This window comes from Triticum aestivum, chromosome 5D (assembly GCF_018294505.1).
Source record: "Triticum aestivum cultivar Chinese Spring chromosome 5D, IWGSC CS RefSeq v2.1, whole genome shotgun sequence".
NCBI lineage: Eukaryota > Viridiplantae > Streptophyta > Magnoliopsida > Poales > Poaceae > Triticum > Triticum aestivum.
Window position 1 is genome coordinate 71,550,984 of NC_057808.1, and position 20,071 is coordinate 71,571,054.

The window sequence follows — 20,071 nt, forward strand, 5'->3', positions numbered from 1 at the left end:
TGTGAGTAAATCGTCTATTTAAGGAGGCGGGGATCCTCAGATCCAGATCACACCATCCTCCCACAGCGAGTATCCATCGGAGCGCGCCCGGAAAGGTCCATCCCATCATGGCCGGCCATCGCAGCTCCTCCTCTCGCTCCCGTAGCCCTAAGCCACGCAATTGGAAGAAGTGTTCCGTCCCTCATAGCCAATTAGTAGAGTTACAGACCCAGGGATTCCTCCCTCCAGCATATATGGTCCCCGTTCGAGCCGGACTCGCCACCTACAATGGCGGGGAGCAAGCAGAGAGCTTTCCCAACCCATCCATGGGGGAGCGGGTATGCCTTGTCCCTTACTTATTAAGGGGGATCGGATTTCCAATCCATCCATTCCTCCGCGGGCTCCTGGAGTTCTACGGCCTCCAGCTGCATAACTTTACTCCCGCCTCCATATTACACATCGCTGGCTACGTCGCCCTTTGCGAGCTGTTCTTGGGCTGCGAAGCTCATTTCGAGCTATGGAAGAGGTTATTCTGCCTTGTACCCCGTACACAGGAGGGGTCAATATATCAAGTGGGCGGAGCCGAAATATGGCGCATCGCCGGGACCGGATACCTGTCCGGTACTCCGAAGAAGACATCCGAAGACTGGCCTTCGGAGTGGTTTTATATGGAGGACGTCCCCCTTCCGGACCATATTCAGATGGGCCTTCCTGAGTTCGACAACGCTCCCTTGAAGAAATGCCGCAACTGGCGCCCTCGGAGCCCCCAGGAGGAAGATAACGGAGAAGTCCTTTACCTGATGGGCCGGATACAGACGCTGGCCAAGTCAGGATTGACAGTAATCGAGGTTATGTCAATATGTATAATGCGGGGGGTGCAGCCACTTCAATACCGGGGGCAACCCATGTGGCACTTCAACGGAGAAGACGATGCCACCCGCTGCGGTCGTAAGGGACCGGACTCAGTCGCTGCTCTAGCAAAAATTATGTCCGATTTGTACAAAGGAGAGGAAGAGGAGTTCATCCGCATTAAGCCATGGGATGGATTCTCCATGTACAACCCCCCAAGCTGGGTGAGCTGCTACTTTTTACTCCAAACCTTCCCGCATTCTTCGTCATAAGTATTTACCTTGCCATTTCATAGCAGGGACTGTGAAAAGGTGTAAGGGAGGTCCACAGCCCGCCTCCTCAACCGGAGGACCCTGACCGGGCCCTCGACCCCGGACTCGAAGAAGATCGGGACACATATGTGGAGCTTATTGACAGGAAGTTTTATCAATTAAGCTGCGACGGTGCCATGGTGGCCATCATAGCCGATTATCTGGGACTACTCCCCGCATTGCATGTAAGTAAAACCGGAGTCCTAACTTCGAAGAAGGATCCCTTTTTCTGCACTTCACCTACCGCACACATATGGTGTCTTACAGGGAAGGCCCTCGGGACGCCATGCCGAACCCGCAGTGACTCACCAACAAGGGGCACCAAAGCCGGGTAGGCTTAAAAGGAAGGCGGTCAGGACTGAGACGCCGTCGCAGAGGTATGAAAAAGAACCCCGCTCTGTGGTTGTCGTCTTTTAAAATATAATAACGTCCATGTTTCCTAGTAGGAAAAACGCTCACCGGACTATATCCGGAGAGGTTGCTGGCCACGCCTCTACCAGCCGGGCTCCAGAGCCGGACTTAGAGGTGGACGCTAACATGGGGCCAACACCAGATGTTCTTCCTACAGAGGATGCGGATAGGCTGTCCGCTACGAATTTCGAAGTGGAGAGTGCCATGAATCACGGGCGTCGTCGGGCCGTACTCCGCGACGCTTGTTTCTCCCAAGGGGCGTTCGATGCCTTTAACTCAGGAGACGCGTACATCCGAGCTGCTCAAAATGGTCTTGCCAGAGCCACGGACCAGTATGTGAAGGATATACGGGTAAGAAAATCTAATAATTATGTATATCAGTAGCCCCTGAGACTTGAAACAGTTGGCACAACTGATTTAAGGATCATTGTTTGCATAGGTTCTTACGGAGAAGAATACCCGGTTATCTCAAGAGCTGGAGGAGTGCAAAGCCCAGCTTCAGGCCGCAGTTGCCGCAGTGAAGGAGTCCGAGAAGGCCCCATCTGGTAACACTTATTTCTATTGCAAAGAAAGACATGTACCAGGTAGTATGCGGGATACATGCAAATCTAACAATAGATTCTGCAGATGACTCCGGAGTGAATCCAGAGGTCGTGCGAGGGGATGAGCAACATGCTCAACGACAGCTAAAGGCTGGCGAGCGCGTGCTTACACGGGTTAGGCGGGAGAAAAATAATCTCCAAGACGCCAATACCCGGCTGGGCGTTGAACTGAAAGATGTTCGAGCCCAGCTTGCTGACTCCGTAAAGGAGAATAAGAGGCTTCGATGCGGCATTTTCAGTAAGTGCTTGAACAAACTTTTAAAGAGTTCGGCGCAGAAACCGGCTAACGGAGTTATGTCTGCAGGTATGCTGACGGGTCGTCCCGCGGAGGAGATGCCCGGGTCTGCGGGTGATCTTCTGCCTGAGCTCTCACAACTGCACGAACAAGTTCGGCAGGTGATGCAGGGCATTGCCCAAGCCTTGTGGCCATCTGCCTCCCTGCCAGGAGGCATGGGGGAGCTTGTAGAGAAGCTCAAGGGAGCGCGGCGGCGCTTCCGATTATGGAAGATATCAGCCTGCGGACAAGGTGCAAGGGAAGCCTGGGCCATGGTGAAGACGCGATATACCAAGGCTGACCCGAACCACATGGCCGAGTTCAGACATGTGGGGTCCGATGGGAAAGATATCCCTGTCAGTTTGGTGTATGACCAAGTAGAATTAGCCGCAAAGTATTCCAAACAGGATTGTAGGCTAGACAGCCTGTTGGATGGTATAGAAGAAGAATTTAGTCAGTCTAAGTGACTGTGTACTTCAAGTGACATGTATTGTCCCTAGCTGGATTGTAAATCATTTGTCATGGAGGACCTTTTCGCTTCGACCTCTGGACCCGACAGTCCGGAGTGTATCCGAATACCCGCTCAGTTATGTAAAAACCGGGGTACGCATGGAAACCAGGCGTAGGGTCATAAGTGCTAGAATAGACAAGTACCCAACTAGCTATGTTATATTACATGGATGGTAAGAAACATCTTTTAGGGAGAATAGTTCCGTTAAGGGTTCCTTTCCCTGGGTACGCATGCATTAATGTGCATGTCCGAACTGCGAAAAGAGACGCAAGATATAAACATCTGGGGGCATGTATTACAATAAATAAAGGTCATCTTTTGTTCACCGACCGAATATTCCCTTAAGAACGCTAGCTTTCGGCTTCACCCAGTCTGAGGTACACATCTGGCTGACTTGGCAGTAACAATCGCAGAGGTGCTCCCCTTATGCCCTAGCCGAATTAACGAGAACATAGGGCATAAACACAAGAGCCAGGCAACCCAGCTTGGCCAAAACTTAAGTCATATCGATGCATATAATGGCAAAAAAGGTACATGTGGAAGAATAACACATGTGTGGGGCATAGAGCCCGGAAAATAGTTATATTAAGCTTCTGTATAAGAAGCCCCCAGGTATAATGAGCGCGGCTAGCGCGTCAAGATTGTGTAGTCAAGACGCATTTTAGCCTTTTAAGGCCTTGAAGAAAAAGGGGAAGAAAGAAAGAAAGAAGACAGATAACGGATATATAAAAAATTGACGGAGGTAAGGAGACGAACATAGAGTCCGGCACTAGGCATAGAACCTTCGGAGTCTCGCTGCGTTCCATGGGTTTGGCTCGAGTCGATTGTCCGATGCATCCCGCAGACGATATGCTCCACTGGTCAGAACTTGGTCTATAACGAAGGGACCTTCCCATTTGGGCTTGAGCTTGTTCTTTTTCTTCTCCGGTAGGCATAGAACGAGTTCGCCGATGTTGTAAGTTTTGGCCCGTACTTCTCTGCTTTGATACATTCGAGCATGTTGCTGATAAAATGCGGAACGGGCTTTTGCCACGTCACGCTCCTCCTCCAGGGTGTCCAAACTGTCTTGCCGATCAAGCTCGGCTCCTTTCTCTTCATACATGCGCACTCGAGGTGAGTCATGAATTATGTCGCAGGGCAGTACCGCCTCTACGCCGTACACCATAAAAAAGGTGTGTATCCGGTAGTGCGATTCGGCGTGGTCCACAGCCCCCATAGTACGGAGTCGAGCTCCTCTACCCAGTGCGTATCTGATTCCTTCAAGGATCGCACTAATCTGGGTTTAATACCACTCATGATAAGACCATTTGCTCGCTCGACTTGATCGTTAGTTTGCGGGTGATAGACAGAAGCATAATCGAGCTTAATGCCCATGTTGCTGCACCAAATTTTTACCTCGTCGGCTGTAAAGTTCAAGCCGTTATCAGTGATGATGCTGTGGGGGATGCCGTAACGGTGTACAACCCCGGATATGAAGTCTATCACTGGTCCGGACTCGGCCGTTTTGACTAGTTTGGCTTCTATCCATTTGGTGAATTTATCCACCATGACCAATAAGTATTTTTTCTTATGGCTTCCCCCTTTGAGGGGTCCAACCATATCAAGCTCCCAGCCCGCAAAGGGCCAAGTGATGGGGATTGTTTGGAGAGCGGTAGGCGGCATATGGCTTTGATTTGCAAAAAGCTGGCAACCGACGCATCGTTGAACGAGATCCTGTGCGTCTGCTCGGGCCGTCGGCCAGTAAAAACCTGTACGGAAGGCCTTGCTTACAAGGGCCCAGGCTGCGGCGTGGTGGCTGCCAAGTCCAGCATGAATTTCTGCCAAAAGTTGTCGTCCTTCCTCTTCGGAGATGCACCTTTGAAGGACTCCGGTAGCGCTTTTCTTATAAAGCTCTCCCTCGTGGACCTTGTAGGCTTTAGACCGCCGCACAATGCAACGTGCCTCATTTGGGTCCTCAGGTAGTTTCTGCCTAGTTAGGTAGGCCAAGAAGGGTTCTGTCCACGGGGCGATGACAGCCATAATCACGTGGGCGGAAGGTGTTATTTCGATGGTAGAGCCTCCGATTACGTCAGGGTGTTCGGGATCTGGCGTTGTGTCCGGGTCCGGACTATTATTTCCGGTCTCTCCTTCCCATACCACAGATGGCTTAAACAACCTTTCCAAGAAGATATTAGGTGGGACAGGGTCGCGCTTAACGCCGATGCAGGCAAGGATATCTGCCGCCTGATTGTTTTCCCGGACCACATGGTGGAATTCAAGCCCCTCGAACCGAGCTAACATTTTGAGGACGGCGTTGCGATAAGCCGCCATTTTTGGATCCTTGGCGTCGAAGTCTCCATTTATTTGAGATATTGGGAGGTTCGAATCCCCACGCACCTCTAGGCGTTGAATGCCCATGGAGACTGCCATCCGGAGACCATGTAACAGGGCCTCGTATTCTACTGCATTGTTGGAGTCTGTGTATAGTATTTGGAGTACGTATTGGACTGTATCTCCGGTGGGGGATGTCAGGACGACACCAGCCCCCAGACCAGCCAGCATTTTAGAGCCGTCAAAGTGCATGATCCAATTGGAGTACGTGCCGTACTCTTTAGGGAGTTCGGCTTCTGTCCATTCGGCGACAAAATCAGCCAGTACTTGTGACTTAATGGCTCGCCGTGATTTGTACATTATGTCGAACAGGAGGAGCTCAATAGCCCATTTAGCAATCCGGCCCGTGGCATTGCGGTTGTTTATTATGTCGTTGAGTGGTACTTCAGAGGCCACCGTAATTGAACACTCTTGGAAGTAGTGTCGTAGTTTCCGGGATGCCATGAAGACTGCGCATGCTATCTTTTGATAATGTGGGTACCGTGATTTGCATGGAGTGAGGACAGTGGATACATAGTATACCGGCTTTTGAAGTGGGAACTTATGTCCGTCCGTCTCTCGTTCGACGACGAGCACTGCGCTTACAACTTGGTGAGTTGCCGCTATATATAACAGCATTGGTTCGCCGACATTTGGCGCGGCCAAGATTGGGTTGGTGGCCAAAATGGCTTTTATTTCTTCCGATCCGGCCGTGACCGCATCTGTCCACTCGAAGTGTTCGGTGCGTCGAAGAAGGCGATAAAGAGGTAGTGCCTTTTCTCCTAATCGAGAGATAAAGCGGCTTAAGGCAGCCACACATCCAGTTAGTTTCTGGATTTGCTTGAGGTCTGTTGGGATAGCCAACTGTGACAGAGCTCGGATTTTAGCCGGATTTGCTTCAATTCCTCTATTAGAGACGATGAAGCCTAAGAGCTTTCTGGCGGGCACGCCGAAGACGCATTTTTCCGGATTGAGCTTGATGTCGTATGTTCGGAGATTATCGAACGTGAGCCTCAAGTCGTCTATTAAGGATTCGACGTGTCTGGTTTTAATGACCACATCGTCTACGTATGCCTCCACTGTTTTTCCGATCTGTGTCTCGAAGCATGTCTGAATCATGCGTTGATAGGTTGCACCGGCGTTTTTGAGCCCGAAAGGCATCGTGTTAAAACAGAACGGGCCGTATGGAGTGATAAATGTCGTTGCGGCTTGATCAGACTCCGCCATCTTAATTTGATGGTATCCAGAGTATGCGTCGAGGAAACACAATGAGTCGTGTCCTGCGGTAGCGGTGATAATTTGATCGATGCGAGGGAGGGGGAAGGGATCCTTGGGGCAAGCCTTGTTAAGGTCCTTGAAGTCGACACATAGGCGCCAGGATTTGTCCTTCTTTGGTACCATCACCAGGTTTGCTAGCCAGTCCGGATGTTTTATTTCTCGAATGAATCTAGCCTCCAGTAACTTGGCTAGCTCCTCTCTCATGGCTTGTCGCTTAGGCTCGGAGAAGCGCCGAAGAGTCTGCTTGACCGGCTTGAACCCCTTTAGAATGTTCAGGCTATGCTCGGCCAGCCCGCGTGGGATTCCTGGCAGGTCTGAAGGATGCCACACAAAGATGTCCCAATTTTCGCACAAGAACACCCGTAGTGCGGCGTCTACTGTGGGGTTTAATTGTGCCCCGATGGATGCTGTTTTGGTAGGGTCCGTTGGGCGGACTTGGAATTTGACTATTTCATCCGCTGGTTTAAAAGAGGTGGATTTGGATCTTTTGTCGAGTATCACGTCGTCCCTGTCCATTGTGGAGCGCAGCGCCGTCAGTTCTTCGGCCGCGAGGGCTTCGGATAACGCCTCGAGGGCTAGTGCGGCGGTTTTATTTTTGGCGCGGAGCGCTATGTCCGGATCACTAGCTAGAGTGATGATTCCATTGGGCCCGGGCATTTTGAGCTTCATGTACCCGTAATGGGGTATAGCTTGGAAGATCGTGAATGCCTCCCGCCCTAAAAGGGCGTGGTATCTGCTACTGAACGGGGCACTTGGAATGTGATTTCTTCGGACCTATAATTCTCCGGCGTGCCGAATACCACGTCTAGTCTGATTTTTCCCGCGCAACGTGCCTCCCGACTAGGGATGATTCCTCTGAAGGTCGTGCTGCTTTGCTCAATGCGGCTTTTGTCTATTTCCATTTTTCGAAGAGTCTCCTCATAGATGAGGTTTAATCCGCTGCCGCCGTCCATGAGCACTTTAGTAAGCCGGAAGCCGTCCACAATTGGACTACGGACCAAGGCGGCTGGTGCTCGGGCTGTTCGGAATTTAGGTTCGTCACTGGCATTGAAGGTGATAGCCATATCGCTCCATGGATTTATTGCTGCCACGTGGCAGATTTGGCCAAGGCCGCGGAGTGCTCGCTTACGCCTATTATTTGAGGCGAAGGTCTTGAAGACTGTCAATACTGTATTGTTGTTTTCCACGGGATGGTGCTCTGCGGTATTGTTGATGAGGAGATCCTCACCGCTCTTGGCCACCTGTCGGAGTACCCAACATGCTCTAAGGCTGTGTGTTGGCATGGTATCCGCTGTACTGTGAATTTTGCATGGCCCATTAAGCCATCCCTCCAATACGGTTCCACGCCCTGTGGTGGGCTTTTGTTTCTTTGTAATTGGATCGGGTGACTTACGAGAGTGCACCCTTTTAGTTCGGACGAGGGGTTTTGTGAGTGCCGGAGGATCCCAAAATTTTGTTTGGGTTTTCCAGGCGCTTTCCATCGCACAGTACTTCCGTACTATGGCCGCCAAGTCAGTGAAGTGTGCTATGTCACGGCGAGTTATGGCGTTCAGGATTCCCCTGTCCGTGCATTTTTTGCAAAAGAATGAAATTGCGTCTTCCTCGCGACAGTCCTTAACCTTGCTCATTACAAGGAGGAATCTGGCCCAATAGTGGTGTACTGTCTCTTGGGGCTCTTGTCTAATGTGGGAAAGATCACTTATATTTGGGTGGGTGGGTGGATTTAGGTCCAAACCCTGACCCGATCTGAGACCCAGGGGCGGAGGAGTTTCCGAGCTTGGCAGTTCGGGCTCCGGGATGTTGCCCAATAGGTCTGGCCTGCTACCTGATTCTAGGTTCAAGGCTTGGGCCATGTCCTCCCATAGACGGGTATCCGGCTCGGAGAGCTCGGGAATCCGGACATAGTTTGTCCTCAAGATAGAGGAAGAATCGCTGCATTGCTCCTCCACCACCGCTATCTGATGCGTGACCGGCAGAGAGTTAATCTCCCTTTGGTCGGGTTTAAGCCCGATCTGACTATAGTCTGTAGTGACTCCCAAGGTGGCGATGCGATCCAAGAGCTCATTCAAGGAAGAGAGCTCCATTGGATCCAACTGCTCGGCGAATTCCGAGCCGACGTGGAGGCTATTTTCGATGACCCGAGAAGTCATCGTCGGTGCAACGGCCGAACGGGCGGTCATGACGAAACCGCCTAGTCGGAGAGTTTGGCCTACAGCCAGGGCTCCCCCAGAGGTGATGTTGTCCTTGACAACGAGACGAGCCATCAAACCTTGTGGTGACGGCACAGTGGAACTCTCAATGAAAGCACAAATGTCGGTGTCAAAACCGGCGGATCTCGGGTAGGGGGTCCCGAACTGTGCGTCTAAGGCGGATGGTAACAGGAGGCGGGGGACACGTTGTTTACCCAGGTTCGAGCCCTCTCGATGGAGGTAATACCCTACTTCCTGCTTGATTGATCTTGATGATATGAGTATTACAAGAGTTGATCTACCACGAGATCGTAGAGGCTAAACCCTAGAAGCTAGCCTATGGTATGATTGTTGTTGTCCTACGGACTAAACCCTCCGGTTTATATAGACACCGGAGGGGGCTAGGGTTACACAGAGTCGGTTACAAGGGAGGAGATCTACATATCCGTATTGCCAAGATTGCCTTCCACGCCAAGGAGAGTCCTATCCGGACACGGGACGGAGTCTTCAATCTTGTATCTTCATAGTCCAACAGTCCGGCCAAAGGATATAGTCCGGCTGTCCGAGGACCCCCTAATCCAGGACTCCCTCACCAGGGGGCTCGGCAGGAAGGTACTTGTCGGGGCCTGATTTCCTCCGCTTGTTCTGCTCTGTTGATGGTTCAACGGATGGTTGAGTTAACCGAAGCACAAAAGTACCTAGTTCCACAGTTAGCTTGAACGCAGCGCGCTTCGACACTTAATCGGCGATGTCGTTCTCCACTCGGGGAACGTGCTCCGCCTCTATACCGTCAAAGCGCTCTTACAACTTCCTCACCTCATCAACGTAAGCCTCCATCAACGGGCTCTGATAATCTTTGTTGACTTGCCTGACGACAAGTTGTGAATCACTGCCGACGATGAGCTTCTTAACCCCGAGGTCTGTTGCGATCCTAAGACCAGCAAGCAACCCCTCGTATTCAGTAGTGTTGTTTGTGGACATCTCCCTGGTAAAGTGCATCTGGATTACATACTTGAGGTGCTCTCCGGTGGGTGCGACAAGCAGCACACCAGCACCGGCGCCTTACAGCGAAAAAGCCCCGTCAAAGTACATGATCCAGTTGCGACTTGCTTCCTTGCCGGGGAGAGTGGTCTCCTGGATCTCTTCGTCGGGCGTTGAGGTCCATTCCACAATGAACTCCGCCAGGACTCTGCTCTGGATTGTTGAAGTACGTTCGAACTTCAAACCAAAGCTCGACAGCTCCAAGGCCCACTCCACAATCCTCCCGGTTGCATCTAGGTTATGCAGTATCCGTTGCAACGGGAGGCGGATGACGACGGTGATTTCGTGGGCTTGGAAGTAATGACGCAGCTTCCTCGAGGCCATAAGGAGCCCGAAGAGCAATTTCTGCACGCCAGAGTACCTTGACCTAGCCCCCTGCAAGAGGGAGCTGACAAAGTAAACCGGGTGCTGCATCATCTTCTTCTTCTGCACCACTTCATTTGGTCGCACGGGCCCTATCCCGACGGCGCCAGACTCTGCCGGGGGCCTTGCCTTGCCAGCGCCAGGCCCTGCCGGAGGGAGTTCTGGCTCACCATCCGCCAGCCCGGCCATTGCCACCGCCTCTTCATCGACCTCCCTCTGTGCCCCTAGTGCGGCGCTGACCACTTGATTCGTTGCCGCTAGATACAACAACAATGGCTCTTGTGGCTTAGGCACAACTAGTATTGTCGTAGAGGAGAGGTACCTCTTTAAATCCTGCAGCGTTGCTTCAGCCTCTGGGGTCCATTCCATTGGTCCCGCCTTTTCAAGATTTTGAAAAAGGGAAGGGCGCGCTCAGCAGACTTGGAGATGAATCTGCTCATGGCGGCAACGAAGCCAGTGAGCCGACGCACATCTTTGATCCGCTTGGGCGCCTCAATTTGCTCGATAGCCTTGATCTTGTCTGGGTTTGCCTCGATCCCACTCTGTGACACAAAGAACCCAAGAAGCTTGCCGGACGGAACGCCAAAGACACACTTCTCAGGGTTCAACTTGAGGTTGATCTTGCGCGGGTTTGCAAGTCTCTTCTAAGTCTTGTACAAGAGTTGCTCTGTCCTTGGTTTTGACCACTATGTCATCCATATAAGCTTCCATATTTCTATGTAGCTGGGGCTCAAAACCAATTTGGACCGCTCTTGCAAACATTGAGCCAGCACTCTTCAACCCGAAAGGCATCCGTAAAAAGCAGTACGTACCACATGGGGTGATGAATGATGTCTTCTCTTCGTCTTCTCTTGTCATGAAGATCTGGTGGTAGCTCGAGTAGGCGTCAAGGAATGACAACATATCACACCCGGCCATGGAGTCAACAATCTGGTCGATGCACGGCAACAGGAAGGGGTCCTTAGGACAAGCCTTATTGATATCTGTGTAATCAATACACAGCCTCCACTTCCCATTTGCCTTGCGCACCACCACCGTATTGGCCAACCACGTCGGATGGAGCACTCCTCTCACCAAGCCTGCCGCTTCCAACTTCTTGATCTCCTCTGTGATGAACTCTAGCCTTTCCAAAGCTTGCTTCCTGACCTTCTGCTTGACGGGTCGCGCAAGGGGACAGACAGCAAGATGGTGCTCGATCACTTCCCCTGGGAACGCCGGGGATGTCGGATGCCTGCCATGCAAACACATCGTCATTCGCCCGTAGGAAAGTGATGAGGGTGCTTTCCTATTTGCTGTCGAGGGTGGAGCTTATGGTGAAAGCCCCTCCCATGCCATCCTCCTTGACGGACACCTTCTTGGTCTCTGGCAGTGCAGCTCTGGATTTCTTGCTCTTGCCGCTGGAGCTCTCTTGCACGTCCTCAATGGTAGCACAACACTCCGAAGAGGTGCACTTGCCGGAGTGGGTGCGACAGGTCTTGCCGGTCTTCTTCTTCCCTCCCGGGGCTTCAGCGGCAGGAGCAAGTGCCTTGGCGGCAGCTGCTGCTACTGCTTCCCGGTAGAGTAGATCAGCGCAGATCAGCGCATCCTTCCTATCGCAGGGAACAGTGATGATGGTCATCGGCCCAGGCATCTTCAGGGTGTTGTAGGCGTAATGCGACGCCGCCATGAACTTGGCTAGTGCCGGGCGTCCGAGGATCCCAATGTAGGGCAAGGGGATCTTGGCTACATCGAAGACAATCCTCTCCGTCCTGTAGTTCAACTCGCCTCCAAATGTCACAGGCAGTGTGACCTTACCCTTCAGTTGGCTCCTTCCCGGGTTGACCCCTTGAAACGTGCCCGTCTCTTCGAGGTCTCCATCAGGAATTTGCAGCCTTTTGATCACAACGGGTGAGATCAAGTTCAGACCGGCCCCGCCGTCGACCAGCATCTTGTTCACCTTGAGGTTGCGTATCGTCGGTGAAACCAACAACGGCAAACACCCGACCACAGTTGTGCGATCAGGGTGGTCCTCGGCGTCAAAGACGATAGGCGTGCTGGACCACTTTAGCGGCTTCTGAGCGTCGAACGCCGGCTCCGCTGCTGTGATCTCACGCGCCCACTGCTTGAGCTGGCGGTGAGAAGTATGCAGCAAGGCACCACCATCGACGCACATAGCCTCCGTAGCCTTCTGGAAATCATGCTCGCCGGACTCGTCGTCCTCGTCATGATCATCGTCTTCCTGCTTCTTGTTGCGGCCCCGAGCAGGCTTCTCTTGCTGGTTATCCTTGCCGCGGTGGCCTCCTTGGCCGCCACGATTCTTGCCGGACCCTTCGGCACCATCCTGACCCTTCTCCTTGTGCAGCCTCTCATACTTGGCTTTTTGCTTTTCAGCAAGCAGCTCAACTTGTCGGCAGTTATGGAGATCGTGGCCCTTGGTGCGGTGGATCTTGCAATACTGCTTGTCGGAGCCTCCTGGCTTGTCGGCAGCTGCCAAGGCCCGGCAAGCAGTGCACCCGGCAATCTCCTTGCCGGGGTCATCTGCCTTAGCCTTCTTGGCGGCGCCGGTGTCGTCGGATCCCTCGACGGCAAGCACGGCCTTGCCCTTGCGTTTCCTGTTGTGGCACCGGCCCTTCTTCGTCAGGGTGGCGGTGTCTTCGTCCGTAGAGTCGGTTTCTGCGCCGGCGTCCTCGCCGGGATACTTCCTTCCCTCTTCAGCTTGGGCGCATATATCGGCCAGAACATAAAGTTCGGCCACGTCCTTGACCTTGTTCATTGCCAGCTCTTCACGCATCTTGCGGTTACGCACATTCTGATGGAATGTGCTGATCACGGCGGCTGGATGAACATCTCGGATGTTGTACTGCACTCGGCTGAACCTCTGTATGTACTTGCACATGTTTTCACCTTCCTTTTGGGGAATGATATGCAAATCACTTGCCTGGCCATGAGCTTGGTGGCCTCTAGTGAAGGCACCAACGAACTCATGACACAGATTCGACCAAGAAGAAATGGAATCTGCCGGCAAGTGCATCAACCAAGACATGACATTGGGTTTCAGGGCCAACGGGAAGTAATTGGCAAGCACCTTGTCGTCGCGAGCTCCAGTGGCTTGCATCGCGATGGTGTAGATGCTGAGGAACTCCGACGGGTGGGTCTTGCCGTTGTACTTCTCGCCGGCGTCGGGTTTGAACGTGCGGTGGGACGGCCACTGGAACTGCTGCAACTCACGGGTAAAGGCTGGGCAACCCACCTCGTAAGGTAAGCCGCCGGAACCTCCCAATGCTGGATGGTCCATAGCGGGCCCTGCCCGCTCATCTGACTGGTGGCGTGTATCGCGCCGGCGCTCAATGGTGGTTCGAGTGTCTTCATGGGCTCGCTCCCGAAGAACTTGGCGCTGCTCATGGTGGGTTCGTGGGTCGGACGACGCTATGGAAATGTTATCACAAGCATCATCACGACGGATCGACACCTGCGGTGGCTGGCGTGGAGGAGGAGAGTGCACTGTGGCCACAGCACCTCCAGCCGCTCCACCGCGGGCGTGTGGTGGTTCGACGGAGCGTAGGCCTGAGGGCCCCGCCGGCCGTGGCTCGTCTTTGTTGGCGACGCCGACGAGACTCCGGATGGTGGCTCTGCACTCATCGAGCTTTTCCGCAGCGGGAGGGAAGTCGAGGAGCAGCTGCACGCGCGCCAAAGCTTCTGCTGGCGTGGGTGGTGGCGAAAGCTGCATGGACCGTGATGCGCTCCGACTTCTAACCACGTTAGAAGGAGCTCTATCACGGCCCGGTGGCTGCGCGCCATTTTTGCCAGCACTTCGGTGGGCCTGCTGGCCTCCTTTGTCCCTCGAATGATGCACTGGACTCTTCCCACAGCGGCGTCCGGGGTCACCAATATGGTGGCGTTGCTCGTCGCGCGCACCCTGGGAAGAGCGCGTCGTGGGCGCCGGCGTAGGCGACTTGGAGGTCGCCGCGCCACCCGAGGTGGCACGGCGCCGCCCTTGGAGGGCCCGCGCGCCGCCTGCGGGGTGCCCGGCTCCGTCTTTGGATTTGGCGGCGTGCGGCCTGTCGTCTCGCGCACAAACGACGCCGCTCGCCAGGCTCTAGCTACCAGAGCGATGTTGGTGCTCGCGGGCCACGCCTCGGGTTCTGTCCGCGACCGGTCTGCTGCTCGCCCGCACCGGTACGGGCCGTCCGGCTCTGGATGAACCGATCACCGTGATCGTCTTCTTCTTGGGAGCCATGGCGATGAAGAACTGCTAGGCTAACCGCTAGACTGGATTTTCACAACTGCGCCCCCCCTACCTGGCACGTCAAAGATGTCGGGGGAAATCGACACCTATGGAATCACTGGGATCCCTTCTACGGTTGGCGGGCGCGGGGTTGTGCAAAGAGCGGGTCTGACAGGAAGCACACGGATCGTTTACCCAGGTTCGGGCCGTGGAGATGCGTAATACCCTAGTCCTGCTTTGGTGGATATATTTGAGTGTTCTTGTCTTGAGCTAGCTACGGGGCGTGATTTGCCCAAAAGATCTGAATCCTCCTCCTGGACGCCTCGGGCCTCCTTTTATAGATCAAAAGGGGTTGCCACAGTGGCACACAGGAGGTGGAATGGTGTACAGTACACGAGCTTATCGCCTGCATTACGGGACAAGACGCATTAAATGCGTCGCTTAGGTGTCCCCCTGCTTTATCGAGGATGGGAGCAATGCCCGTCCCATCCGTCGCCGCTCCGCCCCACTACGACGCGTGTCCAGGCCAGCGAGGCATGCAGGGCCATGTAGGTTGGTAGGCAGCTGAGATGGCGCAGTGGGAGGATCTTCACGAAGATCTGCATGCCACCACGCAGGTGCTTGCTGAGTTGGGGTAGAGGCCGCTCGCCGCCACGCAGGTGCCTGCCCAGCTGGTTGAGCTAGCAGCTGCATGGGGACGGCGGTGGCGTCTTGGCAGACGTGGGCCTGGCTGCGGCCCCGCTGGTGCCCTCGGCAAGGGTCTTGCCGGCGCCCTGGCAAGGGTCTTTCCGGGGCGTCGTGGTCGTCCCCCGCAAAGATCTTGCCGGGGGTCTTGTGGATTTCCTCGGCAAGGATCCCGCCGAGGATCGTCATCTTCTGGTTCTCATCTGATCTTGTGTATTAATGATCTTCACAAAGTTCTGCATGCCACCACTGAGGCGCCTCCCGAGCCTTGGTCCCAAAGTAGTTGTTGGCGGCGTTTGGAACCCTTGGGCTCAAGGGTGGCTCGCTCTGTTGGTGTTCGGGCAAGCTGCCCCGGCAAGGTCCTTGTCGGGGCCGCGGAGGCTGCCCCGGCAAGGGTCTTGCCGGGGGAGTCCACCTCGCCCCTATGCTCTTTGTGTCTCTGGTCTTGGCGTTGCCTTGATTGTTTTTTAGTTCGGTTTCCCTCCGGCTTACCTCCTCCGCCCTGCTAAGCGTGGCCGTGCGCGTGGCTCTGACTGCCCGTGCACAAGTAAAGGGGTCAAAAGGAGCGCCCCTACTTTTGTACACCTACACCATTATTAGGCAACGGTTGTAATGGTAGTAAGCATGACAATCATCTTTGCAGTTGTCCTGGCAGTGGCAAGCATAAGGGACGAAGGCGGGGGTAACATGTCGGATGCGATCATACCAGCACTAAAGCACCGGATCCCATCAGAACTCCGAAGTTAAGCATGCTTGGGCGAGAGTAGTACTAGGATGGGTGACCACCTGGGAAGTCCTCGTGTTGCATTCCCTTTTTAATTATTTTTTGCGGCTCGTGACAAACATATCGCACGTGCGCGATATATATTAACCCCATTATATTATTTTTTACGTTTGCGATATGTTTTAGCTCGCTGCTCATTGGTCACGCGTCTAGAGGCGGCTTTGTGGCGCGAGGAGCGCGTTCTGAAATGGGTGAAAAAACACGTGTTTTCTGCGGTATAGAGGGAGGGGAGGAAACCATGGTAAACTCGTCTCCGTGTTTGAGGGGGAGAGTAAGTAGTATATATAGGGCATTATCCATTATTAGGCAATGGTTGTAATGGTAGTAAGAATGACAATCATCTTTGAAGTGGACCTGGGAGTGGCAAGCATAAGGGGCGTAGGTGGGGGTAACATGTCGAATGCGACCATACCAGCACTAAAGCACCGGATCCCATCAGAACTCCGAAGTTAAGCGTGCTTGGGCGAGAGTAGTACTAGGATAGGTGACCTCCTGGCAAGTCCTCGTGTTGCATTCCCTTTTTAATTATTTTTGTGCCTCGTGACAAACATATCGCACGTGCGCAATATATATTAACCCCGTTATATTATTTTTGACGTTTGTGATATGTTTTAGCTCGCTGCTCATTGGTCACGCGCCTAGAGGCGGCTTTGTGGCGCGAGGAGCGCGTTCTGAAAGGGGTGAAAAAATACGTGTTGTTGCGGTATAGAGGGAGGGGTAGAAACCGTGGTTAACTCATCTCCGTGTTTGAGGGGGAGAGTAAGTAGTATATATAGGGCATTATCTATTATTAGGCAACGGTTGTAATGGTAGTAAGAATGACAATCATCTTTGCAGTGGACCTGGGAGTGGCAAGCATAAGGGACGAAGGCGGGGGTAACATGTTTATGCGACCATACCAGCACTAAAGCACCAGATCCCATCAGAACTCCGAAGTTAAGCGTGCTTGGGCGAGAGTAGTACTAGGATGGGTGACCTCCTGGGAAGTCCTCGTGTTGCATTCCCTTTTTAATTATTTTGTGCGCCTCGTGACAAACATGTCGCACGTGCGCGATATATATTAACCCTGTTATATTATTTTTAACGTTTGCGATATGTTTTAGCTCGCTGCTCATTGGTCACGCGTCTAGAGGCTGCTTTGTGGCGCGAGGAGCGCGTTCTGAAAGGGGAGAAAAAATACGTGTTGCTGCGGTATAGAGGGAGGGGTGGAAACCGTGGCAAACTCGTCTCCATGTTTGAGGGGGAGAGTAAGTAGTATATATAGGGCATTATCCATTATTAGGCAACGGTTGTAATGGTAGTAAGATTGACAATCATCTTTGCAGTGGACCTGGGAGTGGCAAGCATAAGGGACGAAGGCGGGGGTAACATGTCGGATGGGACCATACCAGCACTAAAGCACCGGATCCCATCAGAACTCCGAAGTGAAGCGTGCTTGGGCGAGAGTATTACCAGGATTGGTGACCTCCTGGGAAGTCCTCGTGTTGCATTCCCTTTTTAATTATTGTGTGCGCCTCGTGACAAACATATCGCACGTGCGCGATATATATTAACCCCGTTATATTATTTTTCACGTTTGCGATATGTTTTAGCTCGCTGCTCATTGGTCACGCGTCTAGAGGCGGCTTTGTGGCGCGAGGAGCGCGTTCTAAAACGGGTGAAAAAATACGTGTTGCTGCGGTATAGAGGGAGGGGTGGATACCGTGGTAAACTCGTCTCGGTATTTGAGGGGGAGATTAAGTAGTATATATAGGGCATTATCCATTATTAGGCAACGGTTGTAATGGTAGTAAGAATGACAATCATCTTTGCAGTGGACCTGTGAAATGCAAGCATAAGGGACGAAGGCGGGGGTAACATGTCGGATGTGACCATACCGGCTCTAAAGCACCGGATCCCATTAGAACTCCGAAGTTAAGCGTGCTTGGGCGAGAGTAGTACTAGGATGGGTGACCTCCTGGGAAGTCCTTGTTTTGCATTCCCTTTTTAATTATTTTTTGCGCCTCGTGACAAACATATCGCATGTGCGCGACCAAGAGTTAAGAAGCTTACCGGAGGCGGCGGGTGTGCGCGGGAATACGGCCGCTTGCCGAACTGCCACTCTGACTCCGAGAGTTTGCAGTTCGAGATCTCGTTCACCAGGCGGGCCACCTCCGTGGCCGGCATCTCCCTGGTAGACATCTGGCACGGGTCTCGGTGCCCGCTCATCCGGCTGATCAGATGAGGCTGGCCTTGTAGAGGGAGAACCCGGCGCTCCATCAAGGCGGTCAGCAAATCGACGGCTTGGAGGCCCTCTGAATCCGTCATCACCTTGGCGACGGCGGCGGTGGAGGCGGCCGACAGCGTCCTCGGCTTGAAGGACCAATTGGTGCGGGGCTCAGCCGGCGGGCCGGCTTCGTAAGCCGGCAGGTTGACGAAGTCGATCGGCGGGTTGACGTTCTTGATGTAGAAATATGATTTTTGCCACAGCTTGACCGACTGCGTCAGGCTGATGGCGGGAAGCAATTCCCAGTACCCAGGCGCCGCACCGCGACGAAAGCTCAGCACTGAGCCGCCTCGTTCTCGGCGGCGGCGCCGAGCGTGGTGTAGAAGAATTCCCCCCAAAGCTCAAGAGTGGGGAGAACGCCGAGGTAGCCTTCGCAGAGTGTGACGAAGGCTGACAGCGGCACCACCGTATTCGGTGTGACGTGGTGCGGCTGGAGGTGGTAGAATTGAAGGAAGGAACAGAGGAAGCCGCTCGCCGGTAGGCCGAAGCCACGAAGAAAGTTTGACCGAAAGACGACCCGCTCACCTTCCTCCGGCGCCGGAGAGATCTCCTTCGCCGGCGGAACGCGCGCCGGGACATAGCCCTCGCCGGGCAGCCACCGCGTGCTGCGGAGGAAGGTGATGTGGTCTTCGATGACGTTTGAACCATCCCAGTCACCGCCCCGCTCGCGCGCCATAGAAGCTTGAGTCCGGCGAGGCAACGACGCGGCAGAGAAGCTGGGTTCAGTGACGACAGGCCGCATCAGCACCTCGACACGACACGGGGTGCGGCGGCAGCGAAGAACAGGAAGGGGAAGAAAAATGGCAGAGGGAGAGGAGGGCGCGCGTGCTAGTGCCGCCCCCTCCCCCCTACTTATAGCCCTGGGCTGCGAAGCCGAGGGGACGGGGCGTGGGGATCGTGGGATTAACTGCGCCCACGACCCCACGACCCCGCATTTCCCACGCGGTAACGACACAAAGTAATTACGCCACGGAATCCCAACCGTTCGCCTTGGCCGCAGCGGATCCGCGCGCGTGCCGAGGCCCGGTAGTGGTGGGCCCCGGCCTGCGGCGACGTCCCAACGCGCGTGGGTTGGCAGGCGGCCAGGCCGGCTGGCGCCACGTGGCTTGCAGCTAGCTGGCGGCAAGACTCGCGCCAGGCTGGCGCGCCACCCAGCTCCCGCCGTAACGTTTCAAAAACCACCAGGCGGCCTGCCTGGACGCGCCCGACTCCCGACAGCCGGTGCTTCAGAAGATGGATGAAGCAAGATCGATCAAACCACTCGGAGTAGGAAGCCGATGAGGCCCCTCCCCCTTTTCAGCCGCAGTGCCTCACCAGCTTCGGGGACTACTGTCGGAGTAAATGACCACGGGTAGACTCATCTGCTCCCCATGGCGATTCAAGACATCGGGGCTGGCTGCGCCCCTCAAGAATCAAAGACCGAAGGCCGCCTCCTTGGGGCCGGCTGGTCCATACGGCCGGCTGCTAGAGGGCGGCAGTTCCCCAAAGACCGCCCTGAGGTGGGCCGACTCCTACCAGGCGGCCTCTAGAGAGGTCGGCTTCTAGGAGACGCCCCCCTCCGCCCCCTTGAAGTTTGCACCACATTATGACGACGAGACGGGGCGTGGCAGCAGTGTAGGCTGCCACCCCCGTATCCAGGACGGAGCGTGGCTACAGTGCGGCGTACTGGGAGGACATCCCCCGCCCGGCGCGGCACTGTTGCCACGCGACCCATGACATCACCCATGGCAGAGGAGGCCACGCTCCCACGACGGGCTGTCGGTACGGCCCACCAGACGGCGGGCCCTATCTATAAGTGAGAAGCAAGAAGGCAACGAGCCTGGACCAGTCGGCGCGAGGGAAGGCCGACTCCCAGTAGGCGGCCCTCTCCTTCCCTCAAAATCCATGTGCCATTAATTAGAAGAGATGGGGAGTTGGGGAGTGGCTACAGAGATCGCCCGCCAGGCGGCGGTATTGTAGCCATGCCTCCCCGACAA

The 20,071-nt window shown here is 54.4% G+C and overlaps 5 non-coding genes across 5 annotated transcripts; all 5 read left to right on the top strand.

The window, feature by feature from the left end:
• The first annotated feature begins 15,737 nt into the window (after positions 1 to 15,737).
• Positions 15,738 to 15,856, top strand: LOC123126507 (5S ribosomal RNA). The gene has a single exon (XR_006461746.1). It is a non-coding gene; the product is annotated as a 5S ribosomal RNA (ribosomal RNA).
• Positions 15,857 to 16,227: 371 nt separating this feature from the next.
• Positions 16,228 to 16,346, top strand: LOC123126626 (5S ribosomal RNA). Its single transcript, XR_006461858.1, has one exon. It is a non-coding gene; the product is annotated as a 5S ribosomal RNA (ribosomal RNA).
• Positions 16,347 to 16,714: 368 nt separating this feature from the next.
• LOC123126569 (5S ribosomal RNA) lies at positions 16,715 to 16,833 on the top strand. Its single transcript, XR_006461805.1, has one exon. It is a non-coding gene; the product is annotated as a 5S ribosomal RNA (ribosomal RNA).
• Positions 16,834 to 17,203: 370 nt separating this feature from the next.
• On the top strand, positions 17,204 to 17,322 carry LOC123126725 (5S ribosomal RNA). Its single transcript, XR_006461950.1, has one exon. It is a non-coding gene; the product is annotated as a 5S ribosomal RNA (ribosomal RNA).
• A 370-nt stretch (positions 17,323 to 17,692) lies between these two features.
• Positions 17,693 to 17,811, top strand: LOC123126679 (5S ribosomal RNA). Its single transcript, XR_006461907.1, has one exon. It is a non-coding gene; the product is annotated as a 5S ribosomal RNA (ribosomal RNA).
• Positions 17,812 to 20,071: the final 2,260 nt, after the last annotated feature.